Source organism: Amblyomma maculatum, chromosome 7, assembly GCF_055883805.1.
Source record: "Amblyomma maculatum isolate TAMU_Amacu chromosome 7, ASM5588380v1, whole genome shotgun sequence".
Classification (NCBI taxonomy): Eukaryota; Metazoa; Arthropoda; class Arachnida; order Ixodida; family Ixodidae; genus Amblyomma; species Amblyomma maculatum.
The window spans coordinates 112772386-112797429 of NC_139350.1; the positions used below are offsets into that span (position 1 = coordinate 112772386).

The 25044-nt window shown below is 44.8% G+C and overlaps 1 pseudogene; it reads left to right on the forward strand.

Annotated features, from left to right (window-relative positions):
* The window catches only part of LOC146184442 (uncharacterized), a 38711-nt pseudogene extending 16181 nt beyond the window's left edge, over nucleotides 1-22530 (forward strand).
* Nucleotides 22531-25044: the final 2514 nt, after the last annotated feature.

Sequence of the window (25044 nt, forward strand, 5' to 3'; positions counted from 1 at the left end):
GAACCGGTGTGTGCCTTGTCTTTCTTCGTCCTCGTTCTTTGGCTGGTTTATTATTTCTAAAGACAATGTACCAACTGATCCAGGTTTCAACTCTCCATCTTGTAGTAGTTGCGCACACAGGCCCTATGTTGGCCAAGAGCCCTAGGAAGATCAGAGAGCCAGGAGGGCTGTGAGTGTCGGGGTGGCGAAGGTTGTAATGGCATCTTTAGTGGTCTCAGAAGTGTTGATCCAGTCCTGAGCAGCATTGTAGGCATCGGCACAGATAATAGCATCACAAACATAATACTTGTGGAGTCCTCACATGGCAGTAACCTGCCAAAGAGCAGCGAAGGGTTGCACCCAAAGAAAAGAGATCACCTGTTGATATCATGGTGTGAGGAGTTGTAGGCGAATGTGATGAAAGGTAAACTTATGTCCCAGTCTCATTGCTGGTCAAAAACTAAAATTTACAGCATGTACACCAGCATGCAGTTAAGGCGCTCAGTAAGGCCGTTAGTTTGGGCATGGTAGGTCGCAGTGAACTTATCATGGGTGCACCATTAGTGGGAAAGGTCATAAATCATTTTAGAAGGCAGCTGCTGCAGTCGAAAAGTAGTTGACAGGGAGCAGCACGAAGCGGTATGACACCATAGAGAAGAAAGCCGGCATGCCAGAGGCTCAGCTGGCAGGGATTGGTTATGTTATGGGCTTGGTGCACTGCAACTTGTTCCGTACATGTGGCACCGTCTGGGAGGCGCCTCGGAAAAAGGTGGCTCTCTGCATCCGCCGCAGTGAGTAGCACCGACGCTGTTCTCCAATTTCTTCCTGATTCCTGTTAAGAATAAAACATAAACGTCAACCGAAATTAAAGCCCCTGCTCCCAGTTGTCTATGGTCATTTCCAACCTTAAATTGCATCCAGTGCTTTTCATTTCGGCTGCGCATTTAGCACTGCACGCTAGGTGTCTGTCAAGCATCACCGATCGCTTGTTTGTATCGAGCACAGGGCACATGAAAAAAACCGAGGTAGGAATTTTGTTTTTAGTTCAGGACCCAGCTGTAGCTCTAAGAGGTGTACTATGCATCATGCTACTCACCGCACCAAGTCACCACTCGTTTCGACGCACCGAGTTGAAAATAAAAACTACGGGAAAAGTGCCGAGCGTCAAAAAAGCATGCAAGGCCCGACGCCTTAGAGCACATCTCCATATACAACCTGTGTTCATCCCATCCTGCGGAAGAGCTTTTGCTTTTAAAAGCCTTTCCATTAACCTGCAGTGGCAGCTGTACTCTGCTCTCGCTTCTGTGGGTTCTGGCATGAAGTCTACACATACATTGCCACCGAGGGTAAAAGCCAGTGCTGCATATGGCCCAATGGCTTAGTTTTTATTTTATTTATCGGCTTACTTTCAAAGTGTCATATTACTCGGGTCCGAATTCCTACTTCAAAGAAAAAAAAAACGAAGCCGCCAGAGAGCGCTCGCACTTCGACGTTGAGCTGCACCCAGAGCTCTGGCGGCCTTCTACCAGACTGAATTAATTGGTAGCGGCTTTCTTCGTTTGGTTTATTTTTTAGCACACAGCTTCGGGGGGTGGGGTACTTGCATCTCTTATGTGCACGTGTGGCACAAAGAAGGAAATGGCAGAAAAAAGTTTCGTTCTCAAACGTTTGCTGCCGAGAAAAGTAGAATTCGCGTTCACTCCTCCGCCTCTCTCCGAAGAGCAAATAGACCCATTACTAGTGCGCCGCGCGGGAGGGGCCGTCACTTGTTTTGGAGCAGTGGTGCCTAAATACCAGCGATCAGGCCCATAGGGCACACGGTGCTGTAATCAGTTGCAGCTGCAGCAGTGTTTGCATGTCCTTATCAACTGTGGTCACAGCAGTAGTGAGCCGATAGCTCACTACTGCTCATTTGCCTGTACGGAAATGCCAATATGCGTGCATATTGGCATGCCGTACAGACGCATATCGGATGTGGGGGCACGTCCATATGACACGTATGAGATTTATGGGCACGTATGACATGTATGCATACATCACAGCAGATTGTGGCAAGCTTCCAAGAGATGGGAGTTCCAGTTCCCCTCCTGTCTCCTCAGGAACCTGTATGAAGGGCAAGAGGCCACAGTCAGAACTGGGCATTGACTTACTGAATGGTTTCCGATTGAGAAAGCAGTGAGACATGGCTGCATACTGTCACCCTGCCTATTTAACCTATGAAGAGTGAATCATTAGGAAGGCCGGTCTGGACGAATCTTCAGCTGGAGTGATGATTGCTGGAAAACGTATCAACAACCTTAGATATGCGTATGATACCAATTTAATAGCAGAAAGTGAAGTGGAACTCAAGAGACTTCTGATGCGCGTACAAGAAGAGAGTGAGAAGTTTGGGCTTAAACTGAACAATAAAAAGACCAAGATCATGGAGTCTTGCCCTATCAAATCCTGGAGCATCAGGGGACAAGAAGTAGAAGCCGTGACAGATTTTCTCTTCTTGGGCTTCAAGATTACCCCGGAAGGAGACTGCAGCCATGAAATTAGGAGACGCCTGCTTCTGGGAGAGAGACCCATGGTTAGCCTTGACCGCCTAGTAAAGAGCAGACATTAGTCTGCCATACAAGATCCGTATAAATCATGCTATGGTCTTTCCAGCTGTAATGTATGGATGCGAGAGTTGGACTGTGAAGAAGGCTGACCGCCGAAGAATAGAAACGATTGAATTGTGGTGCTGGCGAAGACTCTTGAGAGTTCCTTGGACTACCAGAAGATCAAATCGGTCGATATTGTCGACCATAAACCCTGACTGCTCATTGGAGGGTCAAATTCTAAAGTTAAAGCTCAGCTACTTTGGTGATCATGTGAGTCGCTGGAGAAATATTTGATGTTGGGAAAGGTTGAGGTTCACCGGAGAAGGGGTAGGCAGCGAACGCGATGGCTAGATGGCATCCTCGAGGCGCTGCAGATGAAGTTATGTGATGTTAGGAAGATAGTGAGAGACCGTAAAGCGTGGCGTGACATGGTCCATAGGGTCCCGAAGAGTCGGACACGACTGAACTGAACTGATGACATGCATGGGGTACATGGGCACGTATGACACATATAGCACATATGTACGTGATTGATTACATGAAAGGGATGCGAGCACATACGGCACACGAGCACGTATGACACTTATCAAATAATTGCGTACATACGATACACATAGGGTACATATATATGTGGATTTTTGCTAGGGACGTCACGTATTACTCTGCCTGTGGGCGGTGAAACCTGTCCAAAACTTTGGGAGTGTACGATGTGTCACATTTACTCACACGTGGAGCTGTATGTCAGATCATTTGGGAGTTTTCTCTTGTATACAGAGCCACAAAGTGCCGTCGCAATGCAACAGAGCACAAGGGAATGTTTTTCACAAATGACGTAATAGTTAGGGTGATTTTACCTTGAAAATGAAAGCTGAGCTGATGGTTGAAAACTGAAATATGAAACAGGAATTGAAAAGCCGTCTGCTCATGAACAAGGATCACAACTCTTTTATATCAAGTTTTACTGCCGGTACAGGGGTCTAAATATCACATAACATACTTTAACGCTTATAATATGCTCGAAACGTTCGCAGGATATATGTTATCTAGAAGCAGTGCTTAAAATTTTGATTCAGTACAGTTATGAAAACAGTTATATAGTTACGGAATCACAGCTGTGCAATATAGTCATGCAAAGTTATGTTGCAGTTATATAGCTATGTCATAGAGTTATCACGTTGATGATACAAGCTAGTATAGTCCCTTTACAGCGCGAGCGCATAATTATCTGTAAAACTGAATAGATTACAATCTGATTATTCCCTCAAACGTACTTTTTTATTTTCTTGCGCAAAGGGCGAACGTATATTCAGACCGTGCTGGCTGAGACGCAATATAACCCAACTGAAAAACCAAATGTTCTAAGTGGCAATACCCTCATAAAATCTCATCTAATCGCATAGAGTCTCATACGGTTCACATCATTATCATAAAATATTGTACATAATTTATGATATTGTACAAGAAGCTATGAGACCTTATGCAATTATATGCGACTTGTATGTGATTTCTTATGTGAATTGAGCGAGATTGTGTGTGAAAATTTGAGGTTATTGCCTTATACAATTTTTTCGGTAGGGAATTGTTGACCATTTGACATTGTGCACAATATTTACTGCTCAATATTGATGCGCGTGTAATTCCCGACAATGGATAAGATATAATTTTACTCCTGTAAACGTCCTGGCTTCAAAAGACTATTATGCTGCTTGAAGGCCGCATCAAGCGCTCAGCGGCTTTCACCTGCGCTCGGGCAATGGCGACTCGAAGCTGCACCGGAACTCAGAGCCCATAGTAGGCAGCCCAAGCAAGCAGGGATATAAAAGATCTTATCATGGTAAATTGCATCATTTGCCCGTGCATTAGTTTCATAAAATTAGCAATTATTACATGTATTGCAGCAGTGCTTGTCTAATTAAAGTTTGGTTTGGTTTGTGGGGTTTAACTTCCCAAAGCGACTCAGGCTATGAGTGGAGGGCTGTAGAAATTACCGCCCCCTGGGGTTCTTTAACGTGCACTGATATCGCACAGCACACGGTCGCCTGGGTTTTCAGCTCCACGGAAAAGCAGCCGCCGAGGCTGCCTTGGAGACATATTTGGAAACAGTACCAGAAGGAACTATTGGCGAACAAGCTTCGATGATTCACCGAATTCAGTCAGAGCTCAATGACAGTGAACAGTACAGCCGTCTGTCTAATCTAGAGATAAGCGGACTGCCAGTTCAGCCACAGGAAGACCTGCGGGCTGAAATTGCGCAGATGGCTGAAGCGCTTGAAGTGCGTGACTTCAATCCTTCGGAGATAACCGCCGTGCACCGCCTGCCATCGCGTCAAGAGAAGATTCCGGTCGTATTGGTCAGGTTTTCGTCCGTGACCATACGGGAGAAATGGCTGCAGGTTAAAGGCAAACTTAGGACGCTAAACAACTCCGACAAGCTCTCTTCAGTCTTCTTGAATGAAAACTTGACTCGAATGAACAGTGAGCTGTTCTGGAAAACTCGAATCCGAGGAAAGGAAAAATCTTTCAAATTTGTCTGGGTCAAGAATGGCAAAAGTTTTGCCAGGAAAGCAGTGGGGGCTTCCGCCATCAAAATCGCGTCTCTTTCAGACATTGACAAAATGATGTAGGAAGACTGTTATTGCTATGTCTTCTTTTTCAAGCTTTGATGCATGTTTTCAATCGTTCCATCCAATTTCACTGAGTTCACTTATAATTGTTCATATTAACATTCGAAGTATTCGAAAATATTGGAATCAATTTCTGGTAGGCGCACAAGACCTTCACCAAGTCGTAGACATATTTGCATTCACAGAGATAAATATTGCTGATCATAATACTTGCATGTTCAAGCTTCCAGGCTATACGGAACATTTCCTTACCCGTCAAGTAGGTAAAGGTGGAGGAATTGCTGTCTTCTTCAAAAATTCATTATCGGTTTCCCATATTAGCATCTCCTTCAACGCTGCAGAAGCGATGGGATTTGAAATTTCATACTGCAACATCTCGAGTCACCTCCTTATCATATACCGCCCGCCGTCTGGAAACGTGTCTAATTTTATCACAGAACTGCATGACATTTGCAAACAAAGGTTCAGCCAAGGTAACCTATGCATAATGGGTGACTTGAATATAGATCTAATAAAGCCTGAGAGAGCGTCTGCGGAAAACTACCTAAATGCCCTTGCTGACCATGGTATAGAAGCACTACTTTCAGATCCTACTAGAGAAGAGTTCGTAAATAACAGTATGTCTAAAACTTGCATAGATTACGTTAATGTTCGCACCTCGGACCTGTCTCACGCTATGGCAGCTGTCATTCAACAGAAATTAGCAGATCATTACTTTACATTATGCCACGTTGCTAAGGTTGATTCTGCACAGAAACCCGATGATAGCAAATGTGTCATTGCTCTCCTAGATCGAAAACTGTTTGACAGAAAGGTGTAATCTTTCGACTGGAACTCATTTCCATCAGGAAATAACAAAGATACGGCGTATGATAACTTCATTTTGGTTTTTAAAAATTCCTGCAAATCCTGGAATCCTGCAAATGAAGTATAATTACCAAAAAACGAAATAATAAATGTTACTGGCTTACACCTGACATTCTCGCAGCCATCAAAGAGAAAGAAGCCCTTTGGTTGAAATGCCGCGCTTCACCGAAAAATACAACCTTAAGAATTGAATTTCGGGTTGCTAGGAACAAAGTAACCGCTCTTCTTCGGTCCGCTAAAAGACGCTACTACGCTAGCCAGTTTCACAGTTGCCACTATGACGTGGCCAAAACGTGGGCTATCGTGAACGAACTACGTGGGCGTCAGCGTAGGCCTGTCAAGGACGCAATAGAGCATAGTTTTGGTCACTTGCCGTCATCTTTGGAAAATGATTTTAATAACATTTTTTCTAAGGAACAGCGCATAACCCTTGCCGCGTCACGTCCGCCATTACTTCCTTCTTCTGTGGCTGACTCGGCATTTCTTCCATCCATAACAGAGCCAGATCTTTTCGGTATAATTTCCAGCCTACAGCACAGCAAATCGGCTGGAATTGATGGGATATTTATCAGCGACCTTTCCAGAAACTTTCAAAGCTTAAAGTGTGTCCTCCTCTTTATGCTAAATAGTATCATTGAAAGTGGCTGCCTACCACACTCTCTCAAACAAGCACGTGTTATTCCACTTTACAAGGGTGGCAAAAGGAATGATATTTCGAACTAGCGCCCAATTTCTATCGTGTCATGTATATCACAAATCTTAGAAAAACATATCTCATCTACTATGTCAGCATTTTTGCTGAGGCATAATTTGCTCAGCCCGCATCAATACGGATTTGTTGCTGGTTCTGGTACCCAAACATTATTAGAAAACATGTCGGATTCTATTCATTCTAATTTTGATAGAAATGAAGTGGCATTTGGTCTTTTTCTTGATGTTAAGAAGGCGCTTAATTCTGTGCACCACGACATTCTGTGTGAAAAGTTGTATTGCTATGGGTTTCGTGGTCCTTTTCAAATGTTACTAAGAAATTATTTGTCTCAGCGATCCCAAATGGTGGTACTTGGACCTGTGCAAAGCAGTATTATAGACTTACATAGTGGTGTTCCTCAGGGATTCATCTTATCACCTCTCTTATTTAATCTTTATGTTAATGACCTTCCCATATTTATAACTTCATCACAGATTTATCAATATGCTGATGACACCCTCCTCATCTCAGCTAATGCAGATTTTTCGTGCGCACTCCAACAACTTCAAGAGGATGCCACCAAGCTATATGATTGGTTTCAATGTAACTTGATTGAAATAAATCCCCAAAAAACTCAGCTAGTGTGCTTTCGCAATGCACACAAACCAATCCCTAAAAACGCAGCGGTTGTTTTGCACAGCTCCAGGTGCACTGCATGTTCTTGCTGCCCCATTACATGTGTTCCGACCGTGAAATATCTTGGAATTTACATGGACAGCGATTTATCCTGGAACACACATATGGCTCACCTCAGTAGGAAGCTTAGAGGCGTCGCATGCTTGCTCTATGCTCTAAGGGCCTACCTGCCGTTTGCCATAAGACGTTTAATTGCACAGTCCTTGGGATATTCTTTGCTGAGATATGGCATGTGCTGTTTCTTTAACTGTTCTGAAACATGGAAAAATAGGATAAGCCGTATTCTCAAGAATATGGCTAAGAGTGTAATCTATTCAACACCCCATAAACTGCAAAGTGTATTCCCTTCTTCAGGTTTGCCATCCTTTGACACTGTTTTCAAACAAATCACGGTACTTAGATATTTCTGGAACACCGAATTTAGGTTGCCTAATGTTAAACCTATTCCACTACGGAACATTCCTAGATATTTCGTGCCTACAGTGCGAACTAATTTTCGTATGTCTGTGAGGTCATTTTAAATTCCATGTATATTCAATGAGCTGCCTGATGACGTTTTCAACTTAAACACTCGCAGGTAGTTACGGGGTGCTATTGCCGAGCTTGAGCAGCTCTAGTTCATGCTGTTTTCGTCCACAAAAAAAATAATTCTGTGATTTGGTAACAGAGGTTGTTGCTGCTGCCGGACGGCGCCCTACAAGCTCAATTGCGGCTTTGGGGCGTCCGCGTCCTGTATTGTTTCTTTGAAGTGAATAAAGTATTATTATTATTATTATTATTATTATTATTATTATTATTATTATTATTATTATTATTATTATTAAAGTAAGCAGGTTTAATGGCATGCCCACACTGAATTTTCTTCTCTGCATAATCAATTCGAATAAATGCATATACATTAATAGCCACGTCAAGGTACTTCTTAACGCCCTGCGAAAATAGCGCGGCAGCAGTGCAAAGACGCAATATACACCTAATCAGAAAACGTCAGGGTCGTTCTCGCATTCCCATGGGTACTGCCGGCGCTAACATGAGCTCGTGCGTGAGGTATATAGTATTTCTCTACAATTCACAGGCGCTTTCTTGTTCCAGAAAGGAACATGAACTCGTGATACACCTCCGAGAAAAACGGTGGTCTAGGCCATGATGTGCACCTTATGTAGAAAGCATCATCTGTTCTTCCGCCAGTAAACAACAGGGTCATTAGCTCTACTTCCTTGCAGAATACTTCGACAATGCAGATGACACCTGCATCAAAGCAGCGGTGTTTAAAAGTCAGGCGGCGTTCGTGCACAAGATGCACAGCAGCAGTCCGCACTGTACGGCTATGCGTTCCGAAGGCCAGCAATGACGGCTATCCCAGTGGCGCCACCTGTTAGGGAGAGTGGAACTACTCTCTGTAAAAGGTCTGTAGTGCATGAATGTAGAGGCTCACTGACCATTGCTTTAACATGTAGAATTTAAGCCAGTTTGCATTTACACTTAAACAAGTCATGTTACCCACGCATGTCATACTTTTAGTTACTTAACTCTTTTCGACACCACAAATTAACACAGACACTTTGCCCAAGCCTACGTTTGCTTTAGGAGTGACATGCGAAGTCATTCAGAAAGAAAAAGAAGGGGAATTGCTGCACGGGTACGCCCACCGTGCGCAGCACCCAGGGGGTAGACTCTGCTCCTGAAGTGTGTTGCCCGAGCACCCCAATTAGAAGGATGCGGACTGAGCACCCTAGACTGAAAAGTGCTAACATGAACATATTTAGGCTGTACCCCATGCGAGAAGCCATGTACACTCCTAAGAATGCAAACATTTTTGTGTCGAGTGACAAGAAAGTACGTTGAAATCTTCGCAACAGGGACATTTTCTGACTTGAAAACTAAAGTTATACGTTTTCCCGGGCGCTCCAGAGCAGACAGCGATAAGGAACCGCTTCGTTATGGTGGTTCGACAACTTCGTTCTTAGGTTGCCTTGGTCACCTCTTTTGCCTACTTCGCAAGAACCTAACAAGGCCTGCAAAAGTCTCATCAGTGCCTATGCAATATCAAGGGGGGTGCCAAAAGAGTGTTGGAAATCGTTTTGAAATTAGGAACGTTTTAATATCTTACCTCATTCACAAGCAAAATTATCAAAATAATAATTATTTATGTGGAATAATTCTTTTTCGTAGTGATAAAATTTCTTATTTTCAGTGTTTAGCCACCCGACTTGTGGCCACTGAACCACATTTGGGCCCAGCCTTCACCATCGCTTTCCTGCCGCCATGCAATGACATCGTTTGCGCTCGCAATTTGCGAGCATCGAGCTCGCCGTACGAAGCTAAAGGCGAAAAATAGCGAGGGGAAACGAGCTACATGAGCTGCTTAAACACTGCAACAAGGACAGGAACGACTGGTCAAGCGGCGGCGTAAAAAAACACAATGGCGGTTCGTCAAGTAGAAGCGGCCGAACCAGTTGCCTCGACATCGTCGACTCCGCACTTCGGAATAAAATGTTCTACTACGCGTAACGATATTCTGAAGCGCTCGTCGAATACCCTGTATAACTGTACTAAACCTCCGCTAAAAAAGAGATGAAATTTTATTTCACTATTCCGAATACTGGTGACGGGCAGACAAGTTGTAGTACTAAGCTTGGCGAAATCTGCGCTCCCTTACAAGGCACACAACATGACTAGTACATTTCATTATGACAGACTCACACACTACGGAAACCGGAGATTGTGCAATAAGCTTGTGGATAAGCAACAGGTCTTGAGGCAAAACAGATCGTTGATAAAATAGAAACATTTTGCTAAACGTACACAATATCTATGATACGAGAATTTAGGATTGTTTAAATCTGGATTTTTACTGCATTGGAGCCTGCCACCACTTAGGTACTGCAGGAAGCTGACCTGTTATTTCACACTAAGACTTGAAAGGCACATGAGGAATATTCAATGAAAGGACATGTCAATTCGTTGTGTGTCCATACGCAATGAGAGGTTTAAAGTGCTCGCAAAAACTTTGTGCTCCAGATGTGCTGAAAGCTATCAACGCTGTTTTACTCTCTTGGGTACTGCAAACTGTTTGCTGTCTTTAAACGAGCTGTGTCCATGTATTTAGTTTAAAGAAACGAAGAAACAGTGCTAACAGACGGGACGAGTGTAAAGGCGAGACAGACACACGCGCTTCCCGCCTTTCTACTTTTATACCGTCTGTTAGCGCCGTTTCTTCATTTCGTTCAACATCACCTAACCAGCTCGACAAAGCCCTCTTCTTGGGTTTGTGTATTTGTTGGTTATTCATGAACTCCACCAACCTTCCAAGTTTATCGTGCGTGATTTTTCTAAACATTTAGAGGACTGCGAATGAAAACGGCAGAAATGGCAAAGCCACATGGCGCAGTGTGTTCACTGCATGCATCCTTATCAATACTGCCATTGTCACCACTATTGTCACTTAATGCATTGTCAGTGCCATCTTTACGTCCTTATTATTATCACCAACTGCAGCAGTCTTGCCATAGCTACTACCATCCTCATGCCATACAAGGGCAATTGCGATCTGTTTCTGACGAGCGAGGCGAGGCATAGTCGTTTGCTTGCTCGACGCGAGACCGTATTTAGCATTTCGATTCTTGGTGCAAAAAATATTTTTTCTTGAAGTGTCACTTCGTGTGAACATTTCATGCGGACACTTTCGTCTACACCACCCATCAGGCAAGGAAGGCTTTAACCTTAACAAATTTACAGGGGGACCTTCTGTTCAACTGATTATAGTGCGCCGCGAGAACGGTGAGTCATTTTGCGTCATATTTGCTTTACTCGTCGTAATTGACGTTTTAGCAAGATACTCTTGATCAACATTTCCACAGGACACTGGATGAACCAGTTCATCATCTTTTCTTTGATGTCAAGTTACCTTACCATTGTTTTTACCATAGCATTGAGGTCCGTTGTTACTATTGCCGTTGCTTTCTTGCTCGAGAATTCGACGAAATTTTCCGGTACTGCTCCATTAAGTACAATTTCACCACCGCTTACCATTTACAAACGAACGGCCTTACCGAACGCCTCAACCGCACGGTAACGGACATGCTGTCAATGTATGTATCGGAAGATCACCATGACTGGCATAATAATTTGCCCATTGTAACAGTCGCATATAATTCCTTCCGTATCAATATAATGAGTACTCGCCCTTCTTTCTATTTGACCGAGAAACTGCACGTCCGTGTGACATCGTACTGCCTCCCACCGCTAAGCACAGTTCCTACGTTGGTGACGCTCTATCCAGAGCTGACGCTGCCCGTGCTATTGCTCGCCTCCGACCAGCTTCCTCCCAAAACGCCGCCATGATTCATGTCATCAGGATGTCCACTACTCTCTGGGTTCTCTCGTCTTGCCCTGGAGTCCTGAGCTATGCCCACTCTACGCAGGCCCCTACAGTGTTCTATGGCCAATCACGTCCGAGATTGTGCATGTCGCCCAAATGAAGCCGTACTACTCCTGGCGTATTTCACCGACCTAGTACCACTGGGACTGTGCTTTTCGCGGGTGGGAGGGGGGTAATGTTACGTGTCCTGAACATTGAAGAAGACGATGCTGAACAAAAGAGAGAGAGAAGGAAAACAAAGGAAACCTAACGGTCGTTGGTGCTAAAAGAAAGTTGGTACTCGACGGAACATTCACACGTCATCAGCTGTTGTTTTTCTAGTCTCGTATCAATATGTCATTTTGCCTGCGACATTATTTTGCTATTTTCTTCTGCCCCACCGGGGTGGCGCAGTGGTTACGGCACTCGACTACTGTTCCCAAGGGCGTGGGATCGAATCCCGGCCTCGGTGGCCGCTTTTCAATGGAGGCGAAAGCAAGGCGCCCGTGTTCTGTGCGATGTCAGCGCACGTTAAAGAACCTCAGGGGGTCGAAATTTCCGGAGTCTTCAACTACGGCGTCTCTCATAGCCTGAGTTGCTTTGGGACATTCAACCCCACAAACCAAACCAAACATTCTTCTGTATGTACGTTGCTTTCCTGCGTTCTCCTGGTCTATTGAGTTTGTGGTACTCTCGACACGTTTTTGCGAAAATAGCAGGGACTTTTTCCATTTTAATATTTTACTTGTTTGAATGCTTTTGTATTTTCTCTAAACCTTTTTTCGATGAGGCATTATTTTTTGAACATCTTCAGGTCGTTTATGTACGGGAGTTTCCAATTCAGCCCCTGACTACGGGACCAACTCCTAAATAGTTGGTGAGTGTATCATGTTCGTGAAGGAAATAAACTCATGTTCACGTTCATTTGCTTGTTACTATAGGCCACAGGTTCTGCAACCTTTTTGCCTCAAAGAACTCCAACCGCTATTATTACAAACAAGAAACATCCTCCCCCCCCCCCTTCGTATCTTTCACAATCAGTCGATGTTGCTTAAATATACAGATACGCTTGCTGGTGTTTCCTGTTTTTTATTTCTGTTGCAAGCGTTTCGTTTTTTTGATGAGGTTGGTCCTCACCTTTGTTAAGTGTTCGTCTCTAATCACGCTGTGGTCTCTAAATCAAGAACAAGTCCATACAAAATATTCTTAAGACTAACGTCCCATCTCTTTCGCGTGCTCGGCCAAGGTACGGAGGCCACTATAGGCAAGGCTCGACCAGCCGGCCTCCATAAATACCCATTTGACGACACGCTCGGTTTTCATTGGCTATCTCCGCTTTTGGTCCGGCGGCAGTGACATAGGCGTATTTTCCTACGTTAGCAGGTACACACGTTTCTTTTTGGCGCGTGCGTACTTGCCGGCGCAAAACTTCAGCCCGTGGTGTGAACAGCGTCAAAACGCCTGAAAAAACGTTCAATAAGGCGAGCACCCTTTTCCATCTTGGCTTGGATCAGCTAGCTCGATTGTGTAGCTGACGTAATTAATTGTCATGTGCGCGAGTACGCGTTATGTAACAAGCGCAACACTGTGGGCGATGCTCTCTTCGCCGTCACGCCGGTGTTTTGGCCATGCTTTTAATAACCGAGCAACATGACACACTGTCAAGTTTGCGGGGTGGCCGCCTCCGCCGGCGTTGTCTTCATGATTAAACAAGCAAGTGACGCGCAGCAATTTGGTGCGATACAAAAGTCGGCAGTCGGTCGGTGCCTACACTGACGGTAAGAAACTGAGGGACAAGTAAGCAAGTAAGGATAACAAAAAAAAGCTTTAATGCTGGTTTCAAGGAACCATGCACGAAGTGGCGGCCGAATGCGTTGAAAGAAGTGGGCCGAGAATTAAGGAGGCAGTGGGAGAGGGGGGAGTGAACTCCAACATTCCCTGGTTTGGTAACCCCCTGCTATAGAGAGCGTTGACAGCTGAACCTCAGATCGATTTGGGAGACGCAGTGCCTTCCAGTACTTCATGCTTCAAGCACACGGCCCGAGAGGTCCTGAAAACAACAAACAAATCAAGCAATGGCGAATACATAATAAGAGAATTGCTACTTGTAACAAAATATACTCCCTTTCTTGTCATGATGGCTTGCTTCCTTCTAACCTATTAAAATTATTGTGCAATATACAATCCCGCTCACTTGTATATATGGCAAACCGTATTTGAAGTTTACGCATGTCACCAATAACTGGTTGAAGTCTCCATCAATAACCTTCCCTTTAGAGGGACGCAGCCTTGAAGTTGTCACTTTTGCTCCATCAAAGAAGAGTAAACTCACAGCGTGTAGTAAGATGCCTGGAAAGGACGACGCCCCTCACGCAGCAGGCGGCCATCCCGCTGACCGGCTCATTCAGTGGAGCAGCAGAGCGCCAAGTGTTTGTCACAGGCGAGTAGCACTCAACCCCGGATATAAGGTGCCTTCCTGCGTTTCGTGAGAATGGACGTAAGAAGTAGCAGAATAGTTTGAAGAATGAAAACTCTGTTTTCTATTTCATTCAATTCGTGTTGAGTTATAAACAGTGGTAAGCAGAAAGTGTAGCGATCAATATTGTACTGATGCCATAGAATCCTTTGGAATCTCCGGTTCCGCCTACCTTAAAAATGCAGTATATATAAAGGTTCTATTAAGTCAAAACCCTGCCAGTGTGATGTGTAAACCACTACGGCTTTGCACTCGTTCAATATTATTTGTACATATGAGGAGCTTTACTTACGTGACATGAATTTTGCCGTCCGTAATCGAGCGGTCCTATTTTGCACTATGGGAACCTATTTTGCACCAGCAGTATAGCAGCTCCCCATTAACACATAAGCCGTCAAAAGGTTACCGATGAGAATGCTTAAAGTTTTCTGTTCACGCACCGTTGGCCTGCTGCTGAACATTTTCCAAAGCAAAAGCTGCAGCATTTACCCTAGTCCCTAAACGCTTTTTTTTTTGTACTTTCGAAAAGTCATTTTACGCACATTGTTTAAGGCATAGGGCCCTATCACAGCCGACTAGTGTCGAAGCCTGTGTACTGATCATATAAGATTTTGCCACATAACATGGTGCGCTGGTTCACAAGATGGTTCTAATCACTGCACTGTCCCCATTCCTCATATCATAGCAGCAAAACAAGATGGGTTAACACAGACGGAGATCGGACATTGTGTATGGGGAGGGTCGTGGACTGAGTATCAAAGCCAGAAGTGCGCACCATTGAAACCGCCGATGACGTAAAGGTCGCCGTGGAGTTGTGCCACAGCGAATAGGCTTCGGGCAACGCACATACGTGGCATGTACTGCCAGGAAGATGGAGGTTGGTCCTTCTGGCTCGCGATCACTGCGCAAGAGATGGATTCAAGGTCAAAATTAGCAACTAATCATGTAACGAATCGATGTGTAGATACCGAATTAGCGCGTGAAATTCTCTCGCACCGCAGGATGCACTTGTGCCGCCTGTGCAGAATCCTGTCTGGCTATACAAACAATGTTGGCATTTGCCTGCTTATCCATCGCATCTCATTCGGCCAGCGTCATCTGAAAGTGTCTTCGTAATCCACTTGGTGGCGTTTTTATTCAGGCGATGCTACAAAAGAAGAAATCCACCCACCATCTGAACATTTTGGTAGCGGTGACAGCTTCACGCGCACCGCCTCATATAATTATTTCGCCTGTACAAAATACAAAATGTCTCTGTCGAGCTTTAGTTTTGCTTGCTGTCGCTGCTGCCAAAGCTTCACGCGCACCGCCTTATACACTTATTTCGCATATATACAATACAAAATTTCTTTCTGAGTTTTAGTTGTTTGTTCGCTGTCGCTGCTGCCAAAGATCAGCTGAAATTGTGCCTACCGTATTGCAGTGCGCCTTCTTGTTATGACTTTTCTTTTTGTGTTGACTGATTGTTGGGCAACTGTAGATGCTGAATGAACCATATCGGCTTACTGATGAGATAGTAGGAAAACGCATGCTAAGAATGCGGACAGCACGGTTAGACGTTCTGGAGCTCAAGAAAAATACGCAGCCTTGAATCTAGCGTGAATTGTTTAAATGATTTGGTGAATGAGCTGAGCATTAAAACGGCTACTCTGGGTAATAAAAACAAGGCTCTCAGGACTGACAACAATAACCTGTCTTGGAAATTCTGCGACCAATAGCAGTACTTGGGAATGAATAATGTGCAGATCAGGAGAGTTTCCTGCACTCAAGGGGAAGACTGCATTGCTGTTATACAGGCCACTGACAACCAAATTGGATGCTCTTCTCGCCCTCGATTTCAGTATTGTGCATTGTGTCTAAACAAAGAATAAAGGCAGGGAAAATATTCTTGCTGGCTTTTGTTCGCGCGCAAAAAGGACCAAGTTCATTGGGAAGGTGCGCAACGCAAGGCTCTGTGGGAAATACATTGGCTTCTCAGCCAGCACTAACAGCCCCATATTTTTTAATGACAACCTCACTCTAAGGAACAAGCTGCCTTCTGCCACAGCCTTGGCTCTAACAAAGGCATACAAATGGCAGTACTTTTGGGTAGATAATAGCCAAATAAAAACAAGGAAGGCTCCTGATGGTGGTGATGTTAAAATGTCGGAAGATTCGCATCTGTCGCAGATGAATCCAACTTTTTGGCTTTTTAGTAGATAGCGCCTGTGTCGTCTTAGCTCACAGCAGCTGAGGTAAAACGTTGCTTGTCATCTACCACCCGTTCTTTTTTTCATTTCAACGCCAGCAGCCTTCCCAAATACTTGAAACATTTCCAACACGTTTTTTTCTCAATTAGGCAAGTCCTTTTGGTTTATTTCCGCCTTAGATGATGATCGCAGAGGCCTATATTGTTTCAGATCTTATTCTTCTGAATACCCTCACAGACAGTTGAACCGCCATTAAGGAGCGGCGAGTTTTGTGTCATCTAGCATCACGTTTAAACGTAGACAGGAACTTGAACTTAAAACTGCAATTGTGAATCGGTCTGTTTAGAATTTGATTCCTCTGTTAAGAATATTGACGACAAAACTGTCGTTTTAGGCTGTATTTTTAGGTCACTAGCCTCTTCAATTTCTGAGTTTTGCAATGCTCTCAAGTATATCTTGAAAGTGTCATTTCAAACAAACAATTCAGTTTGGTTTGGTTTCTGGGATTTTAATGTCCCAAAGCTACTCAGGCTATTAGAGACGCCGTAGTGGAGGACTCCGGAAATTTCGAACACCCGAGGTTCTTTAACGTGCGCTGACATCGCACAGCACACGGGCACCTTGCTTTTCGCAGCTAATGAAAAGCGGCCGCCGAGGCAGCGATGCGATCTCGCGTCCTTGGGCACAGTTGTCGAGCGCCGTAACCACTACACCACTACAGCGGGGCACACAATTCAGTAATACGAGTGATATCAATATTATCCTTAATAACACAACGTCCTGCTTTTATAATATTTGTTTAAGTTTTTTTCTGTTTTGGCTATGAATGCATGATAACTTTGCACACACAGCAGTCCAGCCACGCTTATAGACCACTTACTATCTATATTTGCTAGTCCATCAGAAGTAGGTGTGATATCAACGACCACCATTCCATCTGTTTAACTTTGACTACCGTGATCAGTCTAATACTCCCATTAATCTCATTGAAACACCCACAAGAAGCTTTTGCATTGTCTTTTACAACGCTGCTATTGTATTATCAGTCACATTCTCGCAAAGAAAAATGTAAACAAAGGTTAGCATCATCGCAGAATTCATGGTTACCTCATAAGTTGCTGAACGCTACGCGCACTAGAGAAATTCTTTATAAGGAAACAAAAACAACCCTTCAACCCAAGATTGCTAGCAAGATACAAAGAATTGGTAGCGTTTTTTCAGCACAATTGAAAACAGCGAAAATAAAGTACTTTGAGTATAAGACACTGAGCTGCGGAAACAATGTCTGAAAAAAAAAAAAAGACATACACAGCGCTTTCTTAAATCACTTTAAGAAGCATACGATTACGAATATTATCGGCGACGACAAGGATTATTTCATCCCATCTCAGATTGCTTATGCCTTTAGCAACTTTTTCCTGAGTACGGATAATGATACCACATATCGCTATTCGCATCCAACTAATCGCCTTCCGCCTTCGTTTTTCTTATTTCCAACTACACCTGAAAAGTTTTGTCTGTTATTACCAGACTGAAATAACAAGTGCTGGCTCGGATAACTTTCACCCCAGTTGCAATAAACTAATTACAAACACCACTTCTCATGTTCTAGCTACAGTCATTATTTGATGTTTAGAAAAGACGATTTTCCCCGCGAACAGATGCATAGTAAGATAGCGCCAGTTTTAAATTGGTGACTGCACCTCAATAAAGAACAATAGACCAATTTTTGTGCTACCAGTCTTTGTAAAATAATTAAAAATCTAATTATAAAGTGCCTAGCAAAATATGTTGACAAGTTTAATATATTTTCTCTCTGTGTGGCTTCTGCTGCGGGTACTCTACTGCTATAGCACTTGTTTTTTTGACAGAGCAACTTAAGAAATCGCTTGGCAATACAAAACCTGCTTGCTCTGTGTTGATAGACGCATCTAAAGGTTCTGACTCGCTTAATGAGGCAATTTGGTTTCTTAAACCTGAAACAATTGGAATTACAGGCCCACCTGTATCGTTACCTCGTCATTACATAGTGTATAGAAATCAGGTTGTGAGCATTGCAGGCAATTAGTGAAAACTACAACTGATATAGGTGTCCTGCAAAGTCCTCATCTTAGGACTGCTTCTATTTTTACTTTATAATGATGATCTGCCTGACTGTCCTAAACTACAAATTCTATATGCACTTTACACCACGATCCTAAGCTCTCACAATTGTATTACTTTGCTAGTTAGCAAATTTAACCATGGCCTTGCAAACGCTATGGCCTGGTTCAATCTAAATCATAGACAGGTCAATCATACTGAGACAAAATGGATGTTCTTTACTTCGCGTTCGTGTCAGCCTAGTCTTATTCATTTCATTTCAATTAATCAGCACGCAGTTTATCCCAGCAATTGCTGCACATTTTTAGGAGTTAAATTCGAGTTCAGTCTAAAATTTCATACAAGTAATTGCTTATAGATTTCGAGTTCTTGTCAAACCCTGCAGATTCTTTCCTATATCTACTCTTACTTCTATGTATCATGCATTTATTCATTCCCGCATTAACTATGGCAGTGCTCATGGGGCAAAATGTACAAAACATAATTATCGTCGTTACAATCTTTACAGAATCAAGCAGTTTGGATTGCCACTTTTAATTCACATAGCTTTAATGCAACGCACTTATTACTATGACAATCATATTTGAATGGTCAATGAAATCATAAAATATACTTTAGGTGTTTTTCTATTTACGTTGATAAGCAATCTAACTCCTTTTGCTTTCATTTTTAATAAAGTCCTCATCAATATGAACAGAACAAATTTGCACAAAATCTTAACTTAGTTTTACCTAGTGTGCATAATAATTATGGAAGGCAAACAATACATTTTACATTGTTCTTTGGATAGCTGCAGGTTTAATTCAGAACTTAAGAATTTTTCACGCTCGCCGAACTCATACCGACCAAGCAAAGAAAAAACAGCATCTTCATTTTGAACATCTACAGTAAGCCATCGCGGAGACTGCAGAGGCAAGCACGACGGCCGGCCAGAGCACGCTGATCGCATGCAGCGACTTTAATGCGATGGATCCGGCGTGGGGCTACGTCAAGAGTAATGTGAAATGCAGAAACCTATCCCAAGACGCGGCGGAACTCGACTATACTCTCATAACCGACCCGGCTTACCCAACGAGAATTGGCAACTCCGTGTTCCGAGATACCAGCCCCGACCTCATTTTCGTCAAGAACAACGAACCTATCACGTTCACGTAGAGGAACACGGGGGTGGACCTCGGCAGCGACCACATGATCGTGGAAATCTTCATACCGGAGCAGAGCAGTACCAACGTCAAGAAACATACTTGGATCGATTGGACCGCTTTCAGAGATAATAGAAATCAGAAGGCGGAAGAGACCGAAATCGACGACATCGACGCGCGGACAAACAAGATCCTCCAAGATGTTCGAAACTCAACCAAGGACATAGTAACAGACTTCGAAACGAACAGAATGGATAGCCGACTGGCCCACCTTATCGAGGCCATGCAGCCCATTCTCAACAGATGGAAAAAACAACGCCTTAATCGTAGACTACAAAAGAAAGTCGCAGAACTCAACAGAGCAATAGAGGACCACTGTCGCACGCTATGTGCGCAACAGGGGAACGAGATATGCAACGCTGCCGACGGCCAGATGCACAACGGGAAAACATGGAACTTGATGAAGCATCTGCTCGATGAAACCAACAATAAGTCACACCAAAGGGACCGACTGGCGAAACTCATCCATCGAGAAGTCACTAAACACGGCGCCGATAAGGTGACGAAACGGATCAGCGACAGATACCTGCCGACTACGCCCACGGAGTGCCACGGGCCGTACTGGGGGCTGCCCAACGCCCGTCTCGACAGAGATATAGACGTAGAAGTTCGGACGGCACTGCAAGACCTCAACAGCAGGTCGGCGGCCGGGCTGGATAGGGCTGGTCAGGGCGCCTAAGAACCTCAACAACAAATCCATAGAAAGCCTCACGAGCTATTACAACAAATGCTGGAAAACGGGAACGCTGCCGACGCAGTGGAAGAAGGCCAAGATCATCCTGATCCCCAAGCCGGGCAAGCCATCCGACACGGATAACCTCTGAACCATATCACTCACATCTTGCGTGGGCAAGGTGTTGAAGCACGTCCTGCTCAACAGGTGGCAAGAATACCTCGATAAAAAAGATCTCTACTCGGAAAAGATCATTGGCTTCAGGCAGCATCTAAGTACCCAAGATGCCATGATACAACTCAAGCACCAGATCATCGACGGCAACACCGGCGACAACAAAGCAGTACTGGGACTCGGCCTGAGGAGCGCGTTCGACGAGGTGAAGTACTCGGCGATCCTATCCCAAGTCTCGAAACTCAACATGGGAGAGAGATGATACAATTACATCAAAGACTTCCTCACGGACAGAACGGCCGAGCTCAGAGCGGGGGACCTCCAAGCACAGGAGAAGAAGCTGGGAAGTACAGGAACACCTCAGGGATCGCTCATCTCGCCGGTGCTTTTCAATTTCGTGATGATAGGAGTGGCCGAAAGGCTCAGGAACGTCAAGGAAGTCCGACATACGATATACGCGGATGACATAACGCTGTTGGTGGAAGGGGGCAGCGATGCCCACATCGAATCCACCCTACAGGCGGCCGTTGATGCGATCGAAGACCAACTCGACGGAACGGGGCTCAGATGCTCGCCGAGCAAGTCGGAGCTCCTCGTCTACCCGCCCGTCAAGCACCGCAAACCGGAGAGCAGCCCGAGAGAGTACGAGGCAAAGTCAAGACCAGAGAGGGAAACGCGATCCCAAGAGTCAACAAGATCAGTGTTGGGAATGACGATCGAGACGCACGGCAGAAACGGCAAGGCCGTCACCCAGCTCATTGCGAAAGCGGCGAACGCCACGAGGCTACTCAAACGAGTCATGAACAAGAAAAGTGGAATGAGGGACGAGAGCCTGATCAGACTGATCCACTCGTTCGTCATATGTCACGTAGCGTACGTGGCGGCCTACCACAAGTGGAAGAAGAGCGAGAGAAACCAGATAGATAAACTCATCCGCAGAGCCTACAAGACGGCACTGGGACTGTTCGATACAACGAGCACAAAACGCCTGCTGCAGCTGGGGGTGCACAACACGCTGGAGGAGATAGCGGAGGCCCAACGCGCCGCACAACTCAAAAGACTGTCTACGACGAAGGCCGGCCGGAAAATCCAGGACAACCTGGGAATTGAATATCAAGGCAGAGAGCACACGCAGCTCCCCGTCCCCGGTGAGATCAGGCGCAACATCAGAGTGGACTCGGTACCGAAGAATATGCACCCGGAGTATAATACAGGGAGGAGAGCAGCGAGAGCCAAGGCGCTGATAGACCAGCACGCGGCCGACACACACGCATGCTACGTTGAGGCGGCTGAGTACGCCAAGATACACGGCTTCATGACGGTCGTTGTCGACGCGACCAGCACCGTTCGCACCACCGCACCAAGGCAGAGCAAGCGGAGGAGGTGGTCATCGCCCTGGCCCGGCGCACGCGGGCGAGGCATCAGACCGCAACGCCAACCACAACGAAACGGCACACGCCGAGGCGCGCGCGCTAACGGACCGCGCCTCGGCCGAAACAAACAAGGCGTTCCGCCTAGCCCGCAGAACTCTTCCCCCCCCCCCCCCTTGCTCGGGGCTCAGTCGAGAGCAAGCTGTTTTGTTCAGACAGCTACAGACGGGCTCACTCCCCAGCCCGTTGCTGATGCACAGAATGTATCCCCAGACGCACACGACAGACAAATGCAGAGTCTGCGGAACGGAGACGGCCGGCTTCGCACACATTCTGTGGAATTGCAACAAGTACCAGGAAGAGGCTAAGTCTGGGAGGATCCCGCCGCGACTGGAAGCAGCCGCAGGGAGCTACAATCAAAAGGAACAACTCGGCCGTCCAGCAGGTCATCAAGGCGCTGGCCCGGCAGGGAACCGGCGAGCCGGCCACGGCGAGCGGGGACCCAGGCCGCGCGGCCGGTGCCCAGAGAACGACATAGGCCCCGTCCGGAGCGCGCGTGCGCGGGCGCGCGTTCTACTGCAGGCCACAAATAAACGTTTTAACAATCCAATCAATAAAAACGCATTATATTGTTACATATCTCCTCAACATTGAAGAAGACGATCATGAAGAACAGTGAAACAGAAGGAAGACGAAGCTGTAGCAACGGTCGTTGGTGCTAACTGAAGGTTGGTGCTCGAAGGAAAAGTCACGCGTAATCAGCTGTTGTATTTCTTGCCCCGCATCATCCTGGTGGGGGCGATTTAAGATCCCCGAGCACACCGCATAGCTTATTTACGCTGCGAAAAGCTGGATTTGTGCAGTTGCCGCCACCAACCTGGGTTCACAACGACGCAAAAAACGACCACTATAGCCTGCGAGGCAGCCCCTACCATCGCAGCAACATCGGCCCAGCCAGTTGTACTCACGAAGGTCCGCCCCCTCCCAGCTTTAATGGCGAAGACAAGCTAGACATTGAAGATTGGCTGGATGAGTACGAGTGATGTAGCAGGAGCAACCACTGGGTGCTAGCGAACATAATTTTCTATTTGACGGGAACAGCTCACACGTAGTTCCAAAATGACGAAGGCCTAGTGACCTCGGAAATCTGTAAACAAAAGCTTCAGGACATGTTCGGGAAGCCGATTGAGCTGGCGCTGGTAGCAAAAGCAAACATTCTACTCGCACCCAACCCCCCACTGAGTCCTACCTTGCCTATATTCAAGACGTGCTGTCGTTGCGCCACAAGGTGAACAGCTCCATGACGTTAAGTGGCAAGGTAGGGCACATAGTAGGCAGGGCATAGGGTATCACAGATTATCCGTTCGACATCCTATTCGGCGCGGATTGCTCTACCGTCGGTTCGGTATTTGAACTCTGTGAAAAATACAAGCAGGCTAAACAACGACATCTAGGACGCCGCTTTCAGCGCCTTCCAAACACGGCGGCTACATAATCCTGCTATGACCTGGCGTCTTTGCAACAGCCTTCTCAACCAGGAAACATGGCTCGGATCGTCTAGAGAGAAATCGAGAACTTGGTTTCTGCACCCCTCACATCTTCACTGCCCGACACCGCAGCCATGATACAGGCTGTTTGCAAGGAACTTAATAATAATAATAATAATAATAATAATAATAATAATAATAATAATAATAATAATAATAATAATAATAATAATAATAATAATAATAACTTTATTTCAACACCACAAAGTACATGGTGGCAGGATGCCTACAGTAAAAGCTGCCTCTTGGGTAGCTTGACAAGGCCACAGGCACCCAGCCGTTTACATTGGCAGTAAAAATAGTACACAATATTTAGAAAAACGACAATACATGTATCACAGAAAACTACATGAGCACATGACAAGTATTCGTCACAAAAACAAAAATAAAACCACATACATAATTATTCACATGCAAAATAAAATCACCATGTAGAATTTTTACTTTCATAATGGAGTGTCGCTCAGTAGGAAATATTCAAGCAGTTTTTGTTTGAGGTATGTTCAAGAGGGATATTATTGAAATGAAGGGAATTCGGGAGACGTGGTAGCGTATTTTTCAGTGTTTGACAGCCGTATGTTGTTCTGTATGTTTTAATATGCCACTTATCTATGTTTCTCGTTTCGTAGACTTTGTAGCTGAGTTCAGTGTTAGCCAGTTTATGAAAAAAAGACGTGTTATTAGAAATCTCGCGTTTTAAAGCGCGGCATAAATGAAAGTTATACTGTTTAGGAATCGGAAGTATTTTATGCTTAGAAAAAAGTTCTAGTATGTGGTAAGTTCTAGGGACATTTTCAAGTATTCTTAAAAAGCTTTTTTGTAAGATATGCAACTTTCTTAAGTTTTCTTCTGATGTTTTACCTCAAACTAAATTGCAGTAGCTGAGGCGAGAATGAAATAAAGAATGATAAACTGCGAGCATTGCTTTTGAAGGCAAGATGTGACGATGGCGATATAGCAATCCAATTATCTGCGAGAGTTTGTTTACAATAAAATAGATGTGATCATCCCAGGTCATTTTTCCATTGATTACGACGCCCAGCGCCTTAAATGTTGGTACTATATCTAAAGGAACGCTACTGAAGTAAATATCTTTTGTTAGTTTAACTGTCTTATTCTTTGCTTTAAAATTGACTGCTTTAGGTAGTGTGGCATTAACTTGTAAGCCGTTTTTTTCTGTCCAATCGTATAAATGGAAGAGTGCAGAATTTACTATGTCTATTAAATCATTTACGTCAGTTCCTGAAAAAACTATGCTCGTATCATCAGCATATATTATATACTTTGCAGGAGCAAATACCTGCACAATATCATTGATAAAGATAATAAAAAGAAAATGACCCAATATGCTACCTTGAGGAACGCCACGAGAAACCGGTTCTATATCTGATACATATTCATTAATACTGACAGCCTGTCTTCGATTTCTTTAATAGGACTCTACAAGAGACCCTGCGTGACCTCGAAAACCATACCTATGAAGCTCGGATTTGTAGGTTATGATT